The following is a 27,447-nucleotide window of genomic DNA, read 5'->3' as shown; positions in this document are numbered from 1 at the left end:
GGTGGTACACGCCCACTTCCTTTTCATTACCTTCCCTTCGTTGCCGCGGAAAGTTGTTCCCGAGTTTTGCTGTAACAACTGTGGCGTGATTTAGCCCTCCCTCATGCTACGCGAACTCTCTTTTGGCCTTATCGTACTTGTTTGGCGGAAACAGGAAGAACGCGCAAACGACAGCGAACATGGAAGCAATTTCCTTCTAAGCCAATTGTCGCGCAAAAGATGCCGCTGTTAACTGCGTTCAGTTTCGGCAACCTATGCGGTAGCGCTTCTTCAATCACGCTTCCTTTGAAATGCAGTCTTACAAAAAGACCAGCAATGTGCTTAGTTTCAGGTGTTTATTATAGCGCACGTAATATCACTTTTACAGGTAAAGACAGTTGGTAGAGGTTAGTGCTACATAACAGCGTATCTTTATTTGCTTGTGTAGTGTTTATCAGCACAGCCAGACACACATCACGTTTCCTAGAAATGAACTGAACGCTGTTTTCATCACTCACCCTTTCACCTAAAATAAAAGCTTCTTCTATCAATACGGAATTCTCTAAGGTGAATTCTGAGCCATGTGTTGAGTTGTGGCAACGTCAACAGCGTTTCAAGTCTACAACTCAAGACTACAACTGTGTCTGTAGTCATAACAATGCAACAATCATAACATATTGCCACAGACACTGCCAGCACCTGAGTGTTACGTACATCACTCAGGCGCAAGCGTCCGGAACCAAGTGATACGACGACAACCACGTCACAACTTGCGAAGTCAGCCTTAGAGAAAATGCCGGTACTGAGTGCGCACGAGCTCCGTCCGAAGAGCTATCGCACATGACAGAGTACGAGGCGAAGTTGCAGGACAGTGGCTTGTGATAGTGACAGATTCTAAGTGCGCTCCCTTTCGTTACGCCAATAAGTTACGACAATGCCGACAACGTTATAGCGACCACGCTTAACGCAGAGATGCTGGCCTACAACCGTTCAATTAGGTAAACTATAATTCATTACATACGACAACGAACGCTACTAATATACTCACTTTTTTCATTCACCTCTCCTATTACAGCCTATGATCTGTATGTTTCAACGTCCTTGTCAGAACAAGGAAGCATGTCTTTTCCGAATGAGTTGCGCGTCAACTTCATTTACATGGCTGATATTTGAATACACAGCATAAAACGTTTGTTATTCGGCTTTCGGTCGTCTAAGGTATAACGCTAAAAAAGCACGCTACAGAAGACTCTAAGCGAAGGCCTTGTCGTTTCTACCAAGGCCTAGGTGTTGCCATCGCTGAAGTCACAGCGACATGCAGATTTGCCATTCACCTCTTCAAAAGCAAACCATGAGTCTCCGACTGACAAGTTGCCAGGAGAAGCCAAGTCGACCCTGGCAGTTCTTCAATCACTGTAAGACACAATTCGAGTGTTCATTGGCAGGGTGCGGTTACCAAACATTGAGGCCGTGAAACAGGTATGCTCAAGCTTCTATATCTAGTGCTTGCAAGCATTGAGTAAACACCTTCAACCGACAATCTAGAGAAGCACCTGATACGCCTGAAATCCTGCGTCTTCTACATATACTATCGAACGCAGCAGTCTAGTTTAGGCTCACTTTTTTAGAGGCGAAACTTCTTGTGGCGTGGCTTGTGCGTGCCCCGTTGTCGTAGTGCATAACCTGTAGCACATACCCTCATACCAGAGAAACATACCCGCCCTCGGGGATATATCCGCATGTTCACATAATACGGAAAACGTAGCACAGCGTTGTTATCACGCTACCACTGTTAACGAAGCGCTGACAGTAGAAATGTAGTTCGTATACTCTCGTTTAGTACTCGGACTGTCTGCTGGATGGCGATACTTGTATATGATGAATATATGATAAAAATAAGCGAGATGGCGGTACTTGAAGTGTTCACTAGATGAATAGACGGACGCACAGACGGGCAGACAAACAAGCAGATGAACAGACAGATGGACACATAGACGGACGGACAGACAAACTGACGCACGCACTGAGGGGCGCACGAATGGATTAACGTACGGATAAACTGACGCACGGACGTACAGATGGACAGACGCACGGACGGACGCATGGACAAATCAGTGGACGCTTCGCCCCAATCATCATTATTCATTCAGTGAACATGCTGTGATTTTATGTTCTCTTCTTTTTATCTTCCACTTTTCATTCCCCTTCCGCCGGAGTAGGACAGCAAACCAGATGCTCACCTGGTTGATCTTACTGCCTTTCCCTCCTGCACCTTCTCCTTTTGCGATTATGTCCTCAACGCAGGATGAGGCTCGACGGGAACGAAATGAGGCTCAATTTGCTGCGCAGGTCTTCTATACATAGTCAGGCGGCTTTACGCTACTCCCTACAAGACGTCTTAGAGAAGTGGGTATCAGCGACCATTCCCATCTTTTATTTGCCCTTCACACTAGAACTTCACATATATACAGCATATGTCTACATAAATTAAAGGTCAGATATATTTCACACAATAGACAGAAGTTTTACTACCTTGCGGGCGAGGAAAAAAGTGCTTCGATATGAACTATCGGGCTTGAAGCACATTAAAAAACACTCGGGATCAATGGAATAGAACTGGCATGTGATATGCAGTTTTTGACACTATTTCTGAGCGCCGTCGGATAATAGCGATCGTCGTGTGAAATGGTATTAGTCCATTATTCGGAAATACTAGATGAATTTTTTGTCTTATCTGTCACTAAACATAATGCTTGATTTGTGTAACCTGCAATATCTAGCATGTATCTGTCAAGCATATACGCAAGCGTTTATGTCAAACAAATGACAGAGGTTTTCAGTTTTGGTAGAGAACTCAAAAATGTGCGATAGAAACTAAAATACTAAGAAACTCTAGTCGCCCTTCGCGGCGTAGTTAAAGTACTGTTTGACAGCTTTTAGAAATCGTTAGCCTTTACTTCTTTTATCACCTCGCTCCAGTTGTTCTACTATTCTTAATTTAATTCGGTGCGCCAAGTGATTGGCCCGCCAGGAATTACGTGTTATACTAATATTGCTTCAGTGGGAGGAAAAAGGAAAAGCAGTCTAGAGGTCAAATATTTGGCACATACATCAAGCAATCCAGTTTACTAATTTTCTGTACTTACTATCCCAGTTTTATCGCGGGTCTCTTTCGTGATGCTGTAAGGCTTTGTACACTAGTAACCATAACTAGCTGAGTGCAGTAGAAGTGCACTACGGCGACGAACATCTGCTACGAGCGAGCTCCAGCGCCTACTTAGATTTTTCATAATTTTTCTTGCGGAGCTATCTGGGCAAGCTTACTGCACGCAGTGGTATATTTTTCCCCCAGGAGTCATGCAAGAGGTATTCAACGCGAGAAAACGAAATGTGCCAGGAAGCAGATCATTGTAGTGGCTTACAACTGCAGCACAGCTGCCATATTTGAACACGTATTTGTCAGTACTATAGAGTAAAGTACTCTCATACTCTCGGCTTCGGAAAAACAATGAAAGTGAAATAAATGTAGGTTAATATTATTCAGGACAATTATGCAAAGGAGCAAATTCGTCTAATGCACATCAGGAAAGCCAAAATATTAGAAAAAAAATATGAGCTTGCCGCTGGCAGAGGCAGAATCTCCCACCTTTCTTAAACTTGTCCGATGTTGTACAAGCTTGGCTAGAGTGACAGTCATCCATTCATCCGTTCTTTAGGGTATATGTGTGCATTTAAACGTGGGAAAGTCTTTCAGAGCCCCCTGTTGCCACTAAGGCGAGTGTGGATGACTCTATTTATGTCTATTAACATCACGTAGCACGTGATCATATTACGACCTGCCCGCTAAGCAATGATTCCTCGCATACTACATGAAGGCTTAAGTCTGCCAGAACGATACTCTAACTACTAATGACGAGAAGTGCAAGTTTAATGGCTTAAATTTTTTTCTAGTTTTTAAGACACACTAACAATGAAAACTAATAGACAATACAGACAACACAAGTTTCGTATTTCATACTGTACGTGCAAACAATATCAACAGTGTTAAGCGCCGATCATTTCTTTCAGCTTTTACACCACGTCTTTTTCTCTTTAGGATTTAAGTAATTATCTGCCTTTGAAACTACTCGGTGCTTGCTCAAGAACAACGACTCTGCATTGCGATCATGACAGGTCCAGATGAGAAAAAAAGCAGTTGCAACAGCGCAGCATATTATTAGAGCACCGTTTGATAAACTCCGAAATTCTAAATAATTATGAAGCCTGTAGAGGTATAGCCCAATGTTGAACAAAATTTGTTATGAGAAATTGGCATTTGGCTGGGATTTTGAAGCTGCAGCAAGGGCTTTACCCCTTTACCAGCGATAACGTAATGTAAGATTTGTTGAACATTTGTTCTCAAGAAGGTTGAATTTAGCAAATTGTATTACTGTTTAAAAAGAAGGTGTTCACTTATAGCTAACAGCATGGCATGATATGACAAGGCGCAGCTGCCAAACAATTGCTGTGGCAAGAAATTATAGCTTTCCATCTTAGTAGTTTACCTATACGCATAGCTATCATGAAGATAGTTTCAGTCGCTCATAACAATTCACATTAATTTCTAAGAGATATCTGAGTCATCATCATCATTATCAGCCTGACTACGTCCACTGCTGGACAAAAGCCTCTCCCATGTTCCGCCAGGTAACCCGGTCCTGTGCTTGCTGCTGCCAATTTATAACCGCAAACCTTTTAATTTCATCTGCCCGCCTAACCTTCTCTCTCCCCCTAGCCCGCTTGCCTTCTCTGGGAATCCAGTTAGTTACCCTTAACGACCAGCGGTTAACCTGTCTACGCGCTACATGCCCAGACCATGTTCATTTCTCCTTCTTGATTTTAGCTATGATATCCTTAACCCCCGTTTGTTCCCTAATCCACTCTGCTCTCTTCTTGTCTCTTAAGTTTACACCTACCATTCTTCTTTCCATTGCTCGTTGCGTCGTCCTCAATTTAAGCTGAACCTTCTTTGTAAGTCTCCAGGTTTCTGCTCCGTAGCTAAGTACCGGCAAGATACAGCTGTTATATACCTTTCTCTTGAGGGATAGTGGCAATTTACCTGTCATAATTTGAGAGTGCTTGCCAAATGTGCTCAACCCCATTCTTATTCTTCTAGTTACTTCAATCTCGTGGTTCGGCTCCGTGGTTATGACCTGCCCTAAGTAGACATAGTCTTTTACAACTTGAAGTGCACTATTACCTATCTCGAAGCGCTGCTCTTTTCCGAGGTTTTTGTACATTACTTTCGTTTTCTGCAGATTCATTTTAAGACCCACCTTTCTGCTCTCCTTGTCTAACTCCGTAATCATGAGTTGCAATTCGTCCATTGAGTTACACAGCAATGCAATGTCATCGGCGAAGCGCAGGTTACTAAGGTACTCTCCATTAACTCTTATCCCTAGCTGTTTCTATCCTAGGCTTCTGAAAACCTCCTGTAAGCACGCGGTAAATAGCATTGGGGAGATTGTGTCCCCCTGCCTTACACCCTTCTTGATTGGTATTCTGTTGCTTTCTTTATGAAGCACTATGGTAGCAGTTGATCCCCTGTAGATTTCTTCGAGGATGTTTATATATACTTCATCGACGCCCGGATTCCGCAGTGTCTGTATGACGGCTGATATTTCTACTGAATCAAACGCCTTCTCGTATTCTGTGAAGGCTATGTATAGTGGTTGGTTATATTCTGAGCATTTCTCTATCAACTGATTGATAGTATGAATGTGGTCGATTGTTGAGTAGCCTGTTCGAAATCCTGCTTGTTCCTTTGGTTGATTGAATTCTAATGTTTTCTTTACTCTGTTAGCAATTACCTTTGTAAATAGCTTGTATATTACAAAGAGCAAGCTAATCGGCCATTAATTCTTCAAATACTTGTCATCTCCTTTCTTATGTATTAAGATGATGTTAGCGTTCTTCCAAGACTCTGGCACTCTTCCCGTCAGGAGACACCTCGTAAACAGGGTGGCTAGTTTTTCTAACACAATCTGTCCTCCATCTTTCAGCAGATCTGATGTTACCTGATCCTCACCAGCAGCTTTGCCTCTTTGCATGCTCTCCAAAGCTTTTCTGACTTCTTCCATCATTACTGGTGGGGTGTCATCTGGGTTACTGCTAGTTCTTATAGTATTAAAGTCGTGGTTGTCCCTGCTACTATACAGATCTCTGTAAAACTCCTCCGCTATTTCAACTATTCTACCCATATTTGTAGTTATTTTGCAGTCTTTGTCCCTTAGTGCATACATCCGATTTTGCCTATTCCAAGTTTCCTCTTCACTGCTTTGACGCTTCTTCCGTTTTTCAGAGCGTGTTGAATTCTCTCCATGTTATACCTTCTTACATCGGATACTTTACGCCTATTATTCAACTTCGAAAGCTCTGTCAGTTCTATTTTGTCTGTTGTACTTAAGACTTTCATGATTTGGCGCTTCTTAATGAGATTCTTCGTTTCCTAGGAAAGCTTGCCAGTGTCCTGTCTAACTACCCTGCCTCCAAATTCCACTGCACACTCCGTAATGATACTCGTCAGATTATTATTCATTGTATCTATGCTAAGGTTGGTTTCCTCACTAAGAGCCGAGTACCTGTTCTGAAGCGAGACTCTGAACTCCTGTACTTTCCCTCTCAGTGCAAGCTCATTGATTGGCTTCTTGCGTATTAGTTTCTGTCGTTCCTTCCTCAAGTCTAGGCGAATTTGAGACCGTACCATTCTATGGTCACTGCATCGTACCTCGCCAAGCACTTCCACATCCTGCACAATGCCTGGTTGTGCACTCATTATAAAGTCTATTTTGTTCTTATTTTCGCCGTTAGGGCTCCTCCATGTCCACTTGCGGTTTCCTCGTTTTCGGTACAACGTATTTAAAATGCGTAAATTTTTGCGTTCTGCAAATTCTACAAGTAGCTCTCCTCTGGCGTTTCTAGTACCAATGCCATAATCTTCTACTGCCTGGTCTCCAGCCCGCTTCTTCCCTACTTTCGCATTAAAATCTTCCATCAGTATTCTATACTGTGTTTTTACCTTACTCATTGCCGATACCACATCTTAATAGAAGCTTTCAACTGAAGCGTCATCATGGCTGTATGTAGGTGCGTAGGCCTGTACCACCTTCATCTTGTATTTCTTATTCAGTTTAATTACGATACCTACCACCCTTTCATTAATGCTATAGTATTCCTCTATGTTTCCAGCTATGTTTTTGTGAATTATGAACCCCACTCCCAGTTCTCTTCTGCCAGCCAAGCCCCGATAGCAAAGGACGTGCCCATATTGTAGCACCCTATAGGCCTCATCTGTACTTCTAACCTCGCTGAGCCCTACTATATCTCATTTAACAACCTCTAGCTCCTCGAATAGTACAGCTAGACTTCCCTCACTAGACAAGGTTCTAGCGTTAAACGTTGCCAAGTTCAGGTTCCAATGGCGGCCTGTCCGGATCCAGAGATTCTTAGCACCCTCTACTGCGTTGCAGATCTGACCGCCGCCGTGATCAGTTGCTTCGCAGCTGCTGGGGACTGAGGGCCGTGAGTTATTTTATGTATGCATGTGGGAGGTAGCGGCCAGATACTGCACCAGGGTGGCCAATCCTTCTCTGGTGAGGGAGTACGTTCCCGGCGGTGGTTGCCGGTGAGGCCGCACCCCAGGCCTCGTAATGCAGTTCCATCACCATGCGGATTTTTTTTTATCCAGTTGGGAACTGCGCGGCACCGGAATTTGAACCACGAACCTTTTGCATGCGAGGCGGATGCTCTAACCACTACGCCATTGCTGCTGATTTAGCACTATCATTGCTTAGTGCTAAAACAGACGAGGTTTTTTTAGTGTACACAGGTGCTTGTTACAATAGTTGTTTACAAAAATAATTAGCTAATAGCCGAAAATAAGCAGCTCACTCATATATATTACTACATTATATATTAGGTACACATATATTCACTTTGTGCTGTGGGCGAGAGCTATTCGAAAACATACAGTGTGCTTCATTGAGCCATGGCACAGCCTAGAATGGACACTAGCTTAATTTTACATGACGGTAAATAGTAAATACTCTACAATAAGAATTTGATAGTTGTGGTATTTCTCACTTTATTTTCATTTTTCAGTGAAAATGCTGTCATCTCTCATTAGTGTGCATAATTTTTTGGCATGTACAGAATTAGTTGTGAGCTTCTCGGATAACACACGCTTTCATCCCAGAGGTAGGATCTCTGATTTAGCTGTTTTGTCCATAAACCCTGGTCCAATTTTTATATTTGGTCATCGAGTCACAATCTCTAGTTATTTTAACACATGACTGCCTCAGCAGTAAACACAGTCTTGCATATGTTGCCTAATTGATCTAGTCATTTCTGTTTTTAAAAGGACTTCAAACTTATCTGCTGAAACACTCTACATGTTGGACACGGTACAAGCAACGAAAAGTTCTTGGTGTGTTGCTGAAGCCAACATTTGAATGAGTTTGCTTTTCAAAATCTTGGCTCCAGGACCAGCTCATGTTCCAAGGATCCTCCCATGAACTTCTACCTTATTTAATTCAGAAGTAACGGTCATGAGACAGTTTTAAGCTGAATTTTCCGAATGTGTTAGTGTGTGTCAGTAGACGCGGCACATCGCTTACGAGAGATGCATTTCTAGACTTGTTCATTCGCAAGTGCGCAAAATTAAGCAATTCTCTTTATTAGTGTATGAAGCGGAGAAAATTTAAATTTGTTTGTGAGGTGATGTTTCCAAATTAATCTTGTAATGATTAGGCTTAATTTTGATCACGATATAGCTCCGGAACTATTACACCTTTCCTGATGAAACCTGAGCGGCGACAGGTCTACCACTAGGGATTTGGACTCTATGAGATAGAAGTTTCCCGGTAGGTTATTACCAGAATTAAAAACAATTATAAAAAACAAAAAAACGTGGTCCAAGGCTTTGATTTGACGGGCGTACCTTTTTCCCGAGCAGTGAGCCACCCTCCTCCTCTGAGCGGGGGCGAGGGAAGACGCTGGCGCCTCACGTTTATTAGCGTTTCTCTTTAACTTCTTTCTAACTGCATACCTTTTAATTGGCTAAGGCTATCGAAATACTTTTTTCACAAGAAGAAGCGCATTGTTATGTTCTAAAGGTAGGTTTCAGCGGTGTATCAGTCAATTTTGTGGTTATTTTTATAAAAAACTTTAATGAAATTGGATTTCTGCTGATTACCCCCTTAATTAAGGGCCTAGAGAGTACGGAGTTGGGCCTCCGATTAGCTTATGGGGTGGTGTTAATTAATATATTAAGCGGACAAAATTTAAATTAGTTTGTGAGGTAATGTCACCAAATTAATCTTTTTAGTGATTAGGCTTAATTTTGGTCACGAAATAGTTCCAATACTATTACTCCTGTCCTGATGAAACTTGAGCGGCGACAGGTCTACAACTAGGCCTTTGCACTGTATGAGTTAGAAGTTTCCCGATAGGTTATTACTAAAGTTAAAAGCGATCGTAAGGGAAAAAAAACGCGTGGTCCAAGACTTCGATCTGACGGGCGTACCTTTCTCCCGAGCAGTGAGTTACCCTCATCCTGAGCGAGGCCGAGGGAAGACGCGGGCGCCACACGTTTATTAGCGGTTCTCGTTAAATTCTTTCTAACTCTGTATCTTCCGGTTACCTTAAGCTATCAAAAATATTTTTACACGTAAAAAACCGAACTGTTGTGTTCTAAAAGAAGATATTAGCTATTTTTCGATGGCGTTTGTAGCTTCTTTTGAGAAATTGTTTTAATGAAATAAGCTTTTTTGCTGATCTCTGAGTCATGACATGGGAAATAATGAAAAGTGGTACGAATAATGATTGTTGGTCTTGGATACGTGTTCATTTTTAATATTGAGATGGTATTACTGCTGGCATTTCTTGCATGATATTCGTACTTACATTTGTCTTGAAATCCACACATACTTCAAAAAACACACACAAAAACTCCCACTGTGGATGAAGATAAAATTAAGAACCTCAAATTTTGCTAAATGCTTTGTCATTGCCATGACTGATTTGGTGTTCTTGGTAAATAAATTACTCCTTCTGCTCCACAAAGGCAATCTATTTCGCTTTCAACACCTAAAGTTTGCTAAACCCACTTTGCCAGGTGCACGCAAAAAAAATGGGATTTACGCTTGAGCTTTGCCTGAAAGAGTTGAACGTCATAGTTATATCCTGCCTCTAGTTCGGACAGAGTTCAAAAGGACTTGTGTTAGTGAAGCTTTCGCATGTGGTTGCATTCCGTGTAATTGGTAGCATGCAATTCATGGGCAATTGTGCGCGTGAACTATTTTCGAGCTTGTTATATGCACCCATTACAGGGGCTTAAAGAAAAAGGCGCCGTAACGTGTGTGTTTTTTGTGGTGAGTGGCCCGCTTTAAACAATCAAGTCTTCATAATCGCATGTTGTGACACCGCATCGCAATCTACGCTTGTACGAATCCTTTTAATATCAGAATAGAGGTTTTGTGAAGCGTGTATACGGGACGTGTGTGGTTGTGAAGTTTGGAAGTTATTTTTGCTGCATTTAGAAGCAAAAAAGTTGCTTTCGTTGTATTTTTAAGCAGACACGTAGTTCTGTGGTACAACTTCCGCTTGACAAGCAAACGACCCGGGTTTTATTCCACCTCCTACTCAAGGTTTTTTCATTCTTTATTTTATTTGTATCAATCTCAATTTTTCGGTCGTGCATACGATGAGGATTTTTTATTCACAACCAACGATGCTGACGCCGACAGCAGAATGTCTGCAAAATGACCTTTTTGATGACATTCTGAAATTTCTTAGCAAACGTAGAGTGATGTATTGCACTTAAAAGCAAGTTTTAGGCATCTTTTGCTGCACATACCCACACTTTGGAAGTGGCCGACCTTTTGCTTTTTGCGCAAGTATACGCAACATCCCGAACATAAAAAGAGTAGACCCGAACATAAAAAGAGTAGAAAAAGAGTTAAGCCGAATGAATTTGTTGCTATGTGACCACGACGTGAAAGAACCAGGTCATAATAGGAAGTTCGAAGCGGTTGGTTGGTTTATTTAAGGAGGCTGCTTTCCTCAAATTCTAATTATATAATTGGTAGAAAGCCCGCACTTGTACACATACGAACGCCACAGCTCGAACAAAGTATTACCGCTGCACAACCACATGTAAATTATATGGCCACAATACTCTTGTAGCAATGTATACGCACGAGTTTTAAACAACGCGTTACGACATCTGTCCGGTCATGTTTTGTTCGCTTCACAAGAGCGCCTGTTTATATATACAGCGACTCACTGCGTCGCTGCTGCAAGCCAGGAAAATTTGGGAGAATAGCTTTCATCCATGTGCCCAAAGGCGCTTCAACTGCGTTCAATATACATGGTTTGTCGACGCGATTAAGCTAACTACTTCAGCGGCTGGAGGCGTTGTCGCAAGGCTTGACAGAAAACCCAAACGCAAGACTGTGGCGAAAATTGTGCTTCTCGAGTAAAGAGTATGCTGACTGAACACGTAGCTGGTTATTGTGGTTTCACGAAGAATACGCTTGACCTATAGGTGGAGAGAGCCAAATAAATAACGGACAAAACAAACCAAATTTTATTCCACAATATAATATTTGCACCCATGTCGCCTAATCGAAAATCCAGCCCCTTGATTGCTAGGATACGGCTCAATGTTTGTCGCACATGAACAGTGCATGCATCGTCGGGCCAACGGTGCAAAAACAATTTGCAAACACTAGAAATATAAAAGGTACTTCGTTGAAACTTTTCGCACTGGCGGACTAAAAGCAATCTGTTGTACCACGTGAAAGATCAATATCAAAAGTTTAGTTTTAGGAAAATTCTGGCTTTCACTAAAATCAAATGCGTGACTTCCATTTCCATCACCGCGCTATAGTTTCTTTTTGTGGGCTGTAATACTAGCTCACGGACATTGGAAATCTTGTTTAAGACGTAAGTAATGCCCGGTGAGCCGAAAAGCAGTGCTTTGGCGATGGCTCCTAGCTATGAAAAAAAGCAAGAAAACTGAATGCTTGCGTTAAAATGACCTGATGCGCAGTGTTAAAGAAAGAAACAAAGAAAGAAAAAAAGAAGGAAAGAAAGAGAAGAGGGAAGAAAGAAAGAAAGACACAAAGAAGGAAAACAAGAAAGAAAGAAAGAAAGAAAGAAAGAAAGAAAGAAAGAAAGAAAGAAAGAAAGAAAAGCAGCAGCTTGGTCAAGCCCATGTCAAGGTTGGCTTTCCTACATTATCCAATAAGACTTCTCCTTCAACAACGTTTTTACTACTTGAGTTGAATACGTGTCTCGACTATTAAAAATAGAGCAAACGGCACAATAGTGGGCCTCAAAGAAGAACCCTTTATAAGAAATGATAGCTTGACACAACCGGCACATGCGAGGAAGCTACGAGTGACCTCTGTTCGTGTTCAAGTTATCGTAATCATGTTATTTTAGTTAGCATGTGCAGGAAAAAAGCTACAGTATTTTCAGCGGGACCATCGATCTTAGTCAATGTTTCTGTAAGTGTTTTCGCAACTTTGATTAGGAACCTTATGTTCTCTATGAATAGCGTGGCTGTTCCTCCTAAACTGCTAAACTTTGTAGTTTTTAGTAAGTGCTTTTGTGTGTGACCAGTTCCAGCGAGATAGGCTGACGACATTTCGATTAAAGGCAGCCCTGTCGTTTCCGCCTGCTCTCCTATACGGCAGCCGGGTCGCAATGGCACTAAATCAGTTCAATTGTGGACGTGCCCAAGAATACATTAGGATTCGCAATCACAATATTCTAGAACATAATTAGCGAAATACCATTCTGAAATATCAGTGGAAGTAGTAGCCATCATCACAGCGTATCAGTTTAGGAATATTGTTTTTTTATCGCGATAGCAAATACAAGTACACTCTCGGATGGATTTTGCCGTCGGCGTCAGCGTGGGCGTCGGCATCAATGTCACGCACAACATATATAAATATTGTTGTGTTCCAAACATCCCTGTGTCACGAGCGAGCCTCCGAATCCGCGAAGGACTGGTTGCTGAAACTGCTTCCAGATGTTGACTCCTCACCTTCCCCCGCTCGGCGCAAACGAGCCACCGTCGTTTCCCCCGGCAGTTCGGCCGCCGCCTCCATCCGAATAGGAATAAACTTGTTTTTACCCGTTCGAGGCTGTCTGAGCTTTTTGGACTACCGCGACCAACGCGTACGTCTATGGGTCAACGACAACACCGGACATAACAGTGGCGACGAGGAAGTGGATTTGGACCAACGCTACGCAACGATATGGACAAGCTATGGCTACGCACGGGCTCCCAAATCGGCTACCCGAATTCAACGGCTCTTCATGATCATCGTGGTTTGGACGCCTGCAATTTTACTTCGAGGCTAACAACATCACTGATGCAGCAATCAAGAGGGCTAACCTGCTAACGCTGTGTGGGGAGCAGACATACGACACAGTCTGTGCCCTGATTCAGCCATGCACTCCAGCAGCCGTTGACTACGACGACATCGTTGCAGCGCTACAAGAGCACTATGACCCAAGGCCGTCGGAAGTCTACTGTCGAGCCCGCTTCCAACGGCGAGACCAACTGGAAGGCGAAAACTGGCCGAATACGTAGCGGCTCTCAAAAAGCTCGCTGCTGACTGCAATTTCGGTACGTTGACCGCGACAGCTGCAGCTACTGCACAGGAGGGAGGATCGACTGCCACACCTGCTAACACCACTATGCTCCCCTTGGACGTTATGTTGAGTGACCGTTTTGTGTGCGGACTGCGTGACGCAGGCCTACAACGACGCCTGTTCGCATAGATGGGTCTCACCTTCTCCAAAGCCTACGACATCGCCCAACGAGCGGAGAGCGCCGGTCACCAGCAGAGGGATATTCGACGGAACGTCGAGCCGGTGCATCACACCAGTCAGCCGTCAGGTCATTCCGCGTCTAAGGCGAAATCAAGCAGAAAGACGCAGCGCTGTTGGCGATGCGATGACATTCACGATCCCCAGGTAAGTCGATACAAGACAGCGACCTGCAATTTTTGCCAAAAACTGGGACACATTTAAAGGGCATGCATCTCGAAGCGCAAACAGCTCGGACCGAAGACTTCAGTGCAACGTAACAACAATGTCGACGCACAGGAGGGCCAGACGCAATATACAAGCCGAACAGCACTAACGTCATCGGCACTATATGACTTAAACGCTGTTGTGAACCTCGGAACGACACCGAAGATTACAAATGAAATTATGGTACACCAGCGCCCTATCAGGTTTGAGGTGGATTCCGGAGCAGCGTGTACGCTCATCAGCGAGGACACTTTTCGCGCTACTTGGCGTGAGAACGCGCCAGCTCTCCAGCAAGAAGACACGCAGCTGAGAACGTGGTCCGGACATTTCCTTCCACTGCTGGGCTGTGCCAACGTAGACGTGTACTACAACGGGTAGACCCATCAGCTCCCCTTGCTAGTCGTCCACGAATCTGGATCAAGCCTTTTAGGACGAAATTGGTTCACCCCCCTTGGAGTGGTCATTGGCGAAGTTCACCACACACTCAGTTATCTGTCAGTGAAACAGCTTCAAGATAACTTCAAAGCGGTTTTCTCCGAAGAAATACCAGGGAACAATGGACCTCCAGTCACACCGGAGCGGCGGGAGGATGCGACGCCGAAATTTTTGAAAGATAGGTCGGTGCCTTTCGCCCTACGAACGTCAGTCGAGAATGAGCTTGACCGACTGCAGGAACAAGGGATCATCGAACCGACGCAACATTCGGAATGCGCGACACCACTCGTTGTCGTCCGAAAGAAGAACGATACCCTACGCCTGTGCGGAGACTACCGGAGCACTGTCAACCTGGCGACAAAAGCATCTTCCTACCCACTGCCGACCCCGGAAGAGGTTTTTAGCACGCTTCGTGGTGGAAAAATCTTCAGCACCTTGGACTTGACACAAGCCTACCAGCAGCTGAAGGTGAGCGAATCAACGTCTGAACTGCTCACAATAAACACTATTAAGGGGCTTTACAAAGTTAAAAGGCTACCATTCGGAATATCTGCAGCGCCAGCAATCTTTCAGAAATTTATGGAGTCTACACTTAGCGGGATCCCAGGTGTTTGCGTCTACTTGGACGATGTTATTGTCGGTGGCGCCTCCAATGAAGAGCACACAGAACGCTTGGAGCTCATTTTGGAAAGGCTAGCAATTGCTAATTTGCGCATTAGTAAAAAAATGTGTTTTTGCGGTGTCTGAAGTGAAGTTTCTTGCTCATCAAATTGACGCGCAGGGTATCCATCTCACTGAAGACAAAGTGCGTGCAATCACTGAAGCACGAGAGCCTACTAACAAGCAAGAACTGCAGTCGTTTTTGGGGCTATTGACGTTCTACGACCGGTTCTTAGAACATCGAGCTACAGTGGCAACGATCTATATCAGCTCCTGCAGAATGAAGTCCCATGGACATGGTCGCCACGCCACCAAGAGTCATTTGTTGCCCTTAAGTAACTACTTCGCAAGTCTACTGTTCTGCGACACTACGACGAAAGGAGACCCCTACTGCTAGCCTGTGATGCATCACCATACGGAGTGGGAGCAGTCCTCTCACAAGTTGACGACCAGGGACGGGAAGCCCCGATCGCTTTTGCTTCGCGCACCCTATCGCAGGCAGAGAGGAATTATTCCCAGCTAGATAAAGAGGGACTTGCCATCGTCTACGCAGCAGATCACTTTCGGCAGTACATTACAAGCAGGAAAGTGACTTTCATAACAGATCACCGGCCCTTATTGGGTATTATGAATCCCCAGAAGCCAATGCCACAGACATTGTCGCCGCGAATGACACGATGATGCATCAAGATGTCGGCGTACGATTACGAACTCGTACATCGCACGGGGAAGAAACACCAGAACGCCGACGCACTAAGCCGCCTGCCGCTAGACACCACAATAGATAAACCACCCCCGCCGGGTGATATACTCTTGTTCGAGGCGCTGCCGAACCCTCCGCTAACAGCTGACGCGGTAGCAGCATCAACGCAGGAGTGCACTGTCTTGAAGGAAGTCTACGCAGCTATACAAGAAGGCCACATGCAGAAGCTAAAGGGTGAACCCTTCAACGCTTACCGCAAGCGAGCTGCGGAGCTGAGAACTCATCGCGGTTGCATCACCTTGGGATCAAGAGTTGTAATTCCAGCGGCACTTCGCGAACAGGCCATGTCGCTTGTCCACGCAGGTAATCGAAGCATTGTTGCCATAAAAAAGTGAGCCAGAAGTTATATGTGGTGACCTGGTATCGACCATCATATAGAATTAACCGTTCACGATTGCCAGCCTTGCCAATGCAACCACAGAAGCCCGCCAAGAGCCCCTATTCCTGAATGGGAAAAACCAGACACGCCTTGGCACATCCGGCACATTGATTTTGCTGGACCTATTAAAGGGTGTTCGTTCCTGGTGGTTGTAGACGCATACACCAAGTGGCTGGAGGTAAAACAAATGGCTACAACGACATCGGCAGCAGTTATCGACACTCTGCGGTCGTTGTTTGCAACGTTTGGCCTACCGCGCAAGGTGGTCTCGGACAACGGCACTTCGTTTGTGTCCACGGAGATTCTCAAGTTTTACAGCGACAACGACGTCATCGTCTGTTACATCAGCTCCTTACCACCCGGCTACGAACGGACAAGCCGAGGGCTACGTGGCTGAGCTAAAGCGCGCCCTTACTAAAGACCAGACTGTGACATTGCAAGGCCGCATCGCGCGCTTTCTCTTCAGACAGCACAACACTGTTCAAAGCACTACTGATCAAACGCCAGCGAAATTGGTGTTCGGACGAGAAATGAGAACCCAGCTGACAGCAATTGTTCCGGAGCCTTCAGCGAAAGCACCGTCGGAGGAAGAAAAGCTCCCGCATAGCAGGAGAATTGAAATTGGACAGCGCATATATGCCCGCCAGTTCCACAGAAAGCCCGGCTGGGTTGAGGCGACGGCACTCAAACGCATAGGTTTGCGGTCATGGCTCGTCGACATTGGTGGAAAGGCCACACACCGCCACCGTAATCAGCTACGCCGTTCAGGTAATTTGCCAAGGGAACCTCCCATTCAAGCAGCCACCTCGACGGAAGCTTCGTTCCACTTAGCCTGGCATCTCGCACCAGACGAATCGGCGCCGCCGCCCGCCGGCCCTGAACACAAGAGAAACGACACCCAGCGAGCGGAGGCTTCTCTTCCTAGTGCGTCCAGGGCGTCCACGCGCCCACGGCGGCCCCCAGATCGCTTCCAAGCGACTAGCTAAGGAGGGAGGAGATGTTGTATTCCAAGCACCCCTGTGTCACGAGAGAGCCTCCGAACCCGCGAAGGACAGGTTGCTGAAACTGCTTCCAAATGTTGACTCCTTCCCTTTCCCCGCTCAGCGCAAACGAGCCACCGTCGTTTCCCCCGGCAGTTCGGCCGCCGCCTCCATGCGAATAGGAATAAACTTGTTTTTAACCGTTGGAGGCTGTCTGAGCTTTTTGGGCTACCGCGACCAACGCGAACGTCTATGGGCCGATGACAAAACCGGACATAACAAATATATATATATATATATATATATATATATATATATATATATATATTCAAGAAAGAAAAAATCTGAAAGAGACACTCCGGCGCGCGGAATCGAACGTGGGACCTCTGCCTTGTGAAAGCGCGGCGTTGACCACTGAGCCACCCCGGAGAACTTCCTTCACCAGTCAAACGGCAAGCAAAGCAACCTATATCTACCACTTACCACTGCTACGAGCATCTCGGGGGGGAGAGGGGGAATCGTGTTTTCAGCATTACCAGCATGATGGTGCGATGAGCGCGCATCCCCACACCGCGCGGCGGCGCCGGCTCTATCTCCTACGCGTACTTTGCCCGGCTTAGAGAAGGCGAGCGACGCTCCCTCACGCGCCATTTATCTCATGGTGGCGAGGAGGGGAAGGTCGTACGCCTTTGCTGGCCTCGGGATTTACCTGAAACGATTCTCCTGTAGTTACCGGGTGCAAAAAGGTCATTGCAATCATTGCAGTCTCCGTTTGTGAAAAGCGCGTGCTATTTGAGACGCAGCAAAGTAACAAATGAAATGCTTATTCGCGTGCATTCGTACCTGTGAGTACGTTTTGTGCGTCATTTGTGCATGAGGAATGCGGGGAATGTTTCTAAATGCTTTGCAATCGGTGTGTGTCTTTTCAATTTGTTGCTGTCACGTTCATTGCTTCGCCTTTCCGGTGAAGCCGTAACTTTTTTTTGTATTTCTACTACTCAGTATACTTGAACGTATTGAAGCGTCCACTGTAAATGCATAGTTATGTGGGGTTTAACGTCCCAGAACCACTAAATGATCAGAGACGCTGTAGAGGACGACTCCGGAAACTTCTACCACCTAGGGTTCTTGAACGTGCACCCAAATCTGAGCACACGGGCCTACACAGAATAAATACATAAGCAAGATGCACGGGCCAGTACCTAACACGAGCCTGATTCAGTCCTGCGTCATAAGAACTGCTATAAAACGAAAATAACCTTGTCTTCAAAGATGTTCATTCCTTATTCCGCCACCATGCATGAGAGCTTGCGCGACCTATATTAGCGTTCTGCAACTATTGTGTCATTTGAAGTAGATGTGCCAAAGTTGGCTACTTCGCCTCGAGTTCTGACACTGATAATCAACATTAAAACTTTGTGGTAGCAGAGGTAGTAAAGATACACCTATACACAGTATATGGTGAGTCTGTCGCAAGGTGCCACCGACAAGCATATAAAAAACTGATGAATGGTTGAACTTAACAAACCCGTTCCGAAACGAGAATTTTTTTTCGGGAAAGGGAGCAATAGAGTTGCTCATTTGCTTGAATATTTGAAATAAAAGCACTCATATTTACGATATATATTTGGCAGAACATGCCCCAATAATAATGTTGGAGAGGCGATGTTAAAACTCTCGGGCTTCGTGCATGCCGCCTCGCTGAACATAGCTGAAATTTTCTTAGAAGGTTACATCAAAAACTCCCGCTTCTTTTAAACTACAAAAGCACTCTTTGCGCGTTTTAGTTATTGTCACACTGCTGAACTTTCCCACTACCAGGTGGCGAGCACAGCGGAGGAAGGTGTGACACCGTGTAAGATGTAGATGGTGCGTTTTTAAACCCTCGTACGTGCGTACCGGTAGCACAGTGATTAGAGTGTTCAGTGTCTATCGTCTCGAGCCTGGAGGTCCTTGGTTCAACTTCCAGGTCATCCACATGTATGAGCCCTTTTCCTCTGATTTTTCTATGTCTTTTCTTTGTACTATTATTTTTATAACATAGTTGTTCCGAAAATTATGTCAGTGAAGTCTTGGTGAACCCGGTGCACATTTTCATGTTTAAAATTTACATAAAAAAGGTATAGCTACTCGTAGTGCCAAGCACACGACATTAGGCACTACTATTTTTAGAGAGGCCTAATGTTAAGTCATGATTGCACTTACTGTTCAACAAATTGCCACCTAATTGCCCCCTGCTCCCCTAATTGTCAAACTCTATGAGTCATGTGTACTACACTGTGCCACGGCACGCCCAAACCACAACTTTGTCATTTTCTACAATGTACTGATGGTTAGTTGAATTGTTACGCTTCCTTCATTACTACACGTCCTCTTTGTGTCATGAGTAGAGCTGGATTATTTCACCTTCAATTCAGAAGCATTTGTCCTTAGAACAAGCGCACTTTTACTCTAGCGTAAAACATGCGGTACGACAGGTGATGTTCTCGGGTAACATTTTAGTCAAAACACGACGGTGATGACAACGGCGAAAACCAGCCAAGAGTGCAGATATGACTGCCACTGCAATAAGAAGAAAAAGTTGCGTCATAATTTTCCCACAATTTTCGCTCAAGAATTATGCGCCATCATCAAAAACAAGAAAGACATTGGTGAGGAGGTTAGCCTGCTCTATGGAAAGCACACACACTTTTTCCGCGTACAGATTTCTCGGCGCGTTAATCATTGCACAGCGCCCGAGCTTAAAAGCGAAGACTTCCTGCCGGGTACTAAGTAATCACCTGCTCTGGGATGCGAAAAATGCTCGAAATCGGGGAGACCTACATAGAGAGTGCCTGTCGCAAACCGTATAGGTTTTGCTTCTTTCGAGAACCCGTGTTCACATGCCTTCCTATCAGTGTGTTCACAGGGAAGGCAGGCTGGAGCGTTTTTCAATAAATCTCCTGAAGCAGACCTCGCTTCTGTTCTCAGCACTTTTTCTTCTTACTGGCTCGCTTTCATGCATATAAGGAGAAAGACCCATATACAAGCCTAAGCACTCATAGGCGCTTCACGTTAACTGTCGCCTTAAAAACAAGCATCGAGCAGGTTTCGAAAGTTGGGCGTCAGGTCTCTTATTAGAAGTAAAATGAAATGATGCGTAGTTGCTTACGTTCTTATGAATTTGGGATGAATGTCCAACACCGGTAAAACTGACAAAAGCGCATGCTGCCGACTGAATTTATTCAGAAGTCTAAAGTCATACACAAAGATGACGCAGCTTGAGAAACACATTGAATTATGCGTAAAAAGAAAAAGAAAAGCTGACATAAGGGTGCAGTCACTTTCAAGTCAAAACAGCGGACAGTTGCATCTCTTCTGCGCTTTTTTTGCTGTTTCAGGTTTTTTCCTGTTTGTATGCTATATTACGACTTGCAAAATATAGGACAGACACCGCCAACACTACGAGCTCTCCTATCATATCATCAACAAATTAAACTTTAATAAAAAGGATAGTGCTCTAAACAAGTTTAAAATAACCTTTGTTGTGTAGAGGAAGCGCAAAAGCCAAAAGTCATAATCTGATTTAGGCATAAATTGACTCATTTTGTTATTGTTTGCCTCGTCTATATGATTCTTGTTTTAAAAAAACTTTCTGCAGGCGTAGATGAAGGGAGAGATAGATATTCTGTTTACCTAAAGGTAGAGAGGTCAGTCTCAGCTACACTTTACTCTGGCCTGCTACTCTATAAGAAAGGGTGACTGGGGTGTAAACGAGTGACGAATGACGATGATAAAGTTGTCATGTTATCAGATGCACGTCTAAACACGCGCATCCGGTGCAGTAGCAGGAAATAAGGCTACGATGGATTCCATAACCATGTTTGGGCTGCTCGCGTCAGGCCAAGGGCCTAACGCAAACTTATTGGTTCATGGTCGACTACTAAATCATCCTATCGAAGACATCAATTAATGTCGTTCTCTTGCATACGCTGGACAGTCGCAATATAAATGTTCGAGCGTTTCTGGAAACTGATAGTGACCGATATCGGGATCTGTGTAATTACAGTCGATCAAGTGGGTATCAATCAATCAATCAATCAATCAATCATTTCATTTCCTTTAGATAAAGTGGAGTACAGGACTAAAAGCTCAAGAGCTTTTATTTATTATATATATAATTAAAGAATAACGCCTCGTACAAGCCCCACAGAGGCGAATGCTGTGCATAATGCATAAAGAAGTATGTAACTCTTCATGTTTTCAACACAACATGATATATTGTATTTTACAGTTTTCATAGAATATGAGAATTTCTACGAAAATTTTTGGCTTTGGTGACACTAAATTGAAGTTGGTGTGAGCAAAGAGTATTTCGGCTGGTGTTGCAATATCGCACGAGGAACTCACCTCTACCTTGATAATGCTACTATAACGAAGCCTTAAATTAGTCTATCAATACTATCCAACATTTGAATGATCTTTTTGCAATACAAGTCAACGCTAATCTTTCTCTAACTTCTCCTACATCGCAAAGGCCTGACGATTAGGTTTTGCTAGTGTATTGAGAGTAGTTGGTAGAATCTATGCAGTTTTGTTTATTACTGATTTGTTGCAAAGCGAATCGCTAGATACAACGTCGTTGTTCACGGAAGCATTAGATACGAATTGAGTTCTTCAGAGCTGTCACAATAACTTCTGTTGGCCTCTAAGCCGTAGTCGTTGCATTAGCCCAAGTAGGTGGTGACCATTCCGCTTCTAAAGCGATGCCTTCTTGTGGTTTTTGCACTTTACTGGCAGTCTGGGCGACGATTAGCGACACGCCAACGTTGACTCTATTTTAAAGTGTCAAAGAAGCCTAAAGCGTGCCGAAAAAAAAATTGGGGGCGTACCAGCATGCTTCGCTGGCGAAGGTCGTCAAAAGACGTTCGTCTTTTGTCAGCTCTCAGATGATGAAGCGTTTATTTGACGTTGTGCGTGAAAAAATCAATGAGTAGGCTTTGTGTGAAATATTGACGTCATGTAGCAGTAATCTTAAGACACGAAGTTATTCTAAAGCGCGAAACCACTGGTAGGTGGTAGCACCATGCTGTTTTAGTAAAGCGTAGAAAACACCCGTTTTCTCGGTCATACCATCGCAATTCGGGCGTGCAATAATAAGCACTGTGGTCCTTAGAATTACATACCTATGCACTTTTTATAAATGCGTACCAGACTGCCTAATGCACCCACATAGATGTTGCGTCCAAATTTGCGTAAAAATATTTTTGATTGACACTTTTTATATGTGTGAATACAGCCAGGAGATCATCATGGGCGGTTTTAAGCAAAGGCTTAAACTTTCGCTCTGATAGCTGAATCGAGTGACAAACAAAAACAGAAGCACAGAAACACAGATAGACATGCAGGCCGAACATTCTGCGACGATTTATCCCAAAAAAGACTATCATCTTCAAAATCTGGCCCAGGCAAGAGAACTTCCAAAAAAAAGTCACACAATACCGTGACGGTTATCCAATGAAATAACCGGAGTTTTTCATTGCCTAACTTCATGGTGACCACCAGCATTATAGACGTAATCTTCTCTAGAACAATGCGCACGCATTGAACACTGCATGAATCTGCCTTAACGTAAGGTTTTCAGAAGCATAATTTATGAAAAAGTTCGTTTGAAAATCAAGTGCTGTCACCTGAGCGCCATCGGAAACGAATGTACCTATAAAGACCTTCCCAACAGCAGGACGTGAAAGAAAGCTAAGCGCTGCTGTTAGAGACTGCGTCTACTGCAGGAGATTGTGCCTGCTGTGAGAAATTATGTTGTGTCTACTAACCAGTGACTTTGCGCTTCACAAGAGAGATGCCTCTCACTCCATGGGGACTTGTAAGCCGAATCGCATTTCGACAATGAGCTAGCGCTTGTTATTTTAAGCTTTCGTTATTTCCCATCTGGGTTCTCGTTTCAGAAGCTCAAGTACTTTGATAGTTCTCAGTGCATTAGAGCAAAAGATGTGTCGTCACTTTGTGTTTTGTTGATTTAAAACCCTGGTATTGTTGCGGGTGTTAAGTGCGCGCTGCAAGCGTCTCCGTGAGCAACTCGCTTGTCTTATGATAGCTGTAGCCTATTCTAGTATACACTGTCGCTGTGTCAATCTATTTGCCAAAGCAATTAAACATAATATTCACATTGTGCAATTTAATAGTCTATTTTATGAGACAACACTGAAATGTTTCGAACAGATAGAGAGAATACTGAATTACACGCGCTTCTTGTATGCTTAGTTTATGCACGTGCAACTGCAAAAAGGCACAAGGTCATTTCGCATTTTCCAACAATATGTATTATCGAAAAGTAAACATCACCCTTCAAAACAAGTACGCCAGTACCCAGCATGATCGGTTTGCTATTTTGGAGCTCGAAGCAATGCTATATTAATATACATAAAAACGACTTCCCACGCAATGCGGCAAGCAAAGGTTTGTGAAGCATTTATTGCTTATTCGTATACAATCACTTGTTTCATTGAGTTTTCAAAACAACCATCTGTTACGCTCTGAATGAAAAGCTCAGTACTCAAAGAGATTAAAAAAACAGACTATGTGTGGTCCATCACGTGTCATTTGCAAGCAATAAGCCTCTAGTGATTCATTTTGTTCATTTACAGATACTGCATGCCTTCATCGAGTCAATGTCAATTGAATAGAAACAACCCTACCAGACAGTAAATTGTATACCATTAGGTAGCTTGTCATAAATAATATATACATAAATAACATGTACACATCAGCAATGTATTGTATATGCATATTATGGTTATAAAAAATACTGCACTCAGGTTAGGTTATTTCCAATATAGGTCTCTTGAATTGCACTCAAATACGAAAATTTAAGGCGGAAATATGAAGAAAGTAATATTATCAGTGTGTTTTTATACGAAGCCAGCGACATAAAGTTCACTCCATGCATACAACGCATTCTACTGATAAACGGCGCGAGAGAAAGAAGCGAACTTGTGGACACTGTTGCGGCTACGAGGGTGCCTGAAGTTTTATTGTGATTCGTCTTGTCAGATTGTTGTGAATGTTGTTACACATAATGTTCCCGTTATAATTTGAAGTCCCCATGGTAACGTGACCAAATGAATGACAAGCGGGATAGTATCGTATGCTACTTACGTTTTTGTAGTCTTGCATTGTTGCGTAAATTTGTTACACCAGAACGTCACGATCAAGGGGAATATTTTCATTTATTTGTTTACTCTCTTTTTGGACACCACAAATGCTTTGCCTGCGAATGGGACAAAAGGAAATGGTTACCCTCTTGACATGGTCCTGCTCGATGTGGGCGTGACAGCAAAAGTGCTTGCATGGACATACATAGATGAACTACAAATGCACAAACATATTTTCACACTCCATGAAGCACAAACCTGAATTGCAGACTCTTCCTATTTTTGAAAACAAATGTTGCTGGGCGTGATGACGCATTCGAGGAGCTAGTGCAGAGAACACCCTCTTTTTTCTTTCACCACCCGCCACTAGCACCCTTACTGGAGCCCTGCGAACGAATGCAGATGTGGATGTCTAACAACTATCAGGATTGTCCCGTCACGCATCATCAACTGCCGAGGGCTTAGAGGACGTCCAAAAGATAACTAAGCATCCTTTACGGGGGCAGACCATCAAGTATCTCAGAAACCGAGACTTCTTTTTGCCACATATAGCGGGCCACCTTGACTCTAATGAATATAGATGCACGTTGCCTATAATCAAACAGAGTGTCCTGCAGAAAAAAAGATTCTGTTTAAATTTTGTCCAGATGGATGAGAGAATATTCTTCATACGAGTGAAGCTTGAAGAGGCTGTTTCAGTGTAATATCTTAACATGTAGAAATAATCACTGACATTGAACTTGCTCAGAATAACAGTTACTTCGGTTGTACAACCAATCTCCAAGTTGGATACCACCTGGAGAACAATAGGAATAACTCTCTGTCTGCTGCTTCTCATGATGTGAAAGTGTTTGCTAAATAAGTTGATTTAAAAAAATGCAAATACCCACTTTTTGTCGCGATAATTTTGTATTTATTAACTGTGGTATTTGTCATGGGTATCATTTCTTGTAAAATAATGATGTTTTCAGATTCTTTTATCCCACTCGCGATAGCCAAGTGGAAGAACCCTCCGATTCACACAACATGAACGGTCGATGGGCAACTCTTCTTTTGCCACCCATAAGCTAATACCATATTTTAAACCAGTAACGTGATACAAACTGCAGAATAAACAAAAACAACACACGAGGGCACATGTACAAATGCTCTGCGTCAAAGTACGTAGACATGCAGTTTTCAAGAGAAAAAAATATTTAAATTGCTTTCAGCAGAAAGTTTCATGCCTTGTATTCAAGGACGAAAGCATGCCAGCAATGTACTTATAGCTTGGAAGCACACGTGCCGAAGATGATAAATATAGTTTTAAATATACAAAAACTGACAGCACGCGCCGTTACAAGTGGTTTTGTCTTAAACAATAAACAATACCAGACTGTTCAAAAGAAAGTTATTTTTGTCTTTTTCAAAACAGCTCTAACGAGAAAGGCCAGAATACTCAATGGACATTCCATCTACGTGCTTTGAAACCACTGAACATTACTTTTTTTCGCTCTTGTGAACTTTTGGAAGATGATCTTCAGGGCCTCACAGGTATTGACGAAAGCTAAGCCTAAGCCACCATACTTTATTGCTTTTCGCTCACTTTCGTAATCTTCTTAGAGTCCTTTTGCGTATTCTCATGTTTTGGCTCAACTCCAGAGATACGACAACAAGTTGCGAAACATAATCCTAAGAACATCACCCCATTACTGTTTACTATTTTCGAAAAAAAGAAGTCCTGCCTATCTACGCTTGTAATTGCGAATTCGCCACTAGTTCTACCGTCATAGCCATTTTTGTTTGCTGTACCAGCACTTCTACAGAGTGGATTGCGCAAGAGAGTACTTTAGCTGACTTTCATATAACGTCGCAAATGCGGTTGCAGGCTGTGACGAGAAGTAAAACTATGTGCTGACGACGACTAAGGCAATTCATTGTAAAAAGCAAGGCATTTAGCTACCACTGCCTCTGCGTTGGTCTGACGGGACGTTGCATTACCAGAGATAATTGGACCAGAAGAGATCACTAAACGGAGGCTCATCTGATCTATCTTCACGTTGTCAAGAATCTAAGGGCACGCCAATATTAAATGAAGGCGCCGTTTTGTGTTGGCATGGGAATGAAGAAATGCATCTGATAAAAAGGGCATGGTGTATTGATTACAATGGTGTGGCATACGTGAGCCAACCATCCATTAGCTGGCATAAAGATGAAATCAATCAACCGTACATTCGCTCACATCAAGATAAAATTAAATACTTTAAGAGTTGTTCTTCAAGTTGACTACCACGCGTACCAAATTGATTAGATCGCATATTTCACGGGTACGTGCAAATTAGCTTTTGCGTCTTCTGTCTTTTCTGTGGTTGTGTGAACCTTCAGTAGTGCGTGTTCATTCTTGTGTGCGTGTCTACACGCCCGTCTTGTTAAAATGAATACATACCAGCTAGCTCCGCACTCTCCTATACTTCAGACTAAGGTAGACAACAGACAAGCCTATTCCTACGTAAATGCTTGACGTTCGACGTTACTTCATACGTATTTTATACGACACCACCCTCTATTGTGTATACCCAAATTATATTTACTGCATATTTTTTTCATGTAGCTAGTTTTACTTCGTAAAGACATACGACATTACCACAAGATTAGCGCCTCTACATCGACAATTTCCCGCAATGACTAGTCCAGTTTGGGGAAGAGGTGTGCAAGAAACTGACGCATCTCCACCAAGTGAATCATTACGAGCGGGCGAAACTTTGGGTATCTGGTGGGGGAGTAATCATACGTTGCGCCAGCCTAGACCTATATAATGAAAATTCAGTGAAATAGTGTGACAGATTGGGACACAAACAGTCGACGACAAAACTTGCTCCTAAAGTGCATAATCTCTCCTAAAGTGCTTGCCGACTGTTGCAGTTTTTTAATATAATCTAATCACAATTATGAATATTCTTTGTTTTGTTCACCAAAACTGTGTGCAGAAAAAAATGTTCGACAATTAAAAGTACGATATACGCTGCTATG

The sequence above is a fragment of the Rhipicephalus microplus genome, unplaced genomic scaffold (assembly GCF_043290135.1).
Source record: "Rhipicephalus microplus isolate Deutch F79 unplaced genomic scaffold, USDA_Rmic scaffold_15, whole genome shotgun sequence".
Taxonomy (NCBI): Eukaryota; Metazoa; Arthropoda; class Arachnida; order Ixodida; family Ixodidae; genus Rhipicephalus; species Rhipicephalus microplus.
This window is presented reverse-complemented; position numbering follows the sequence as displayed.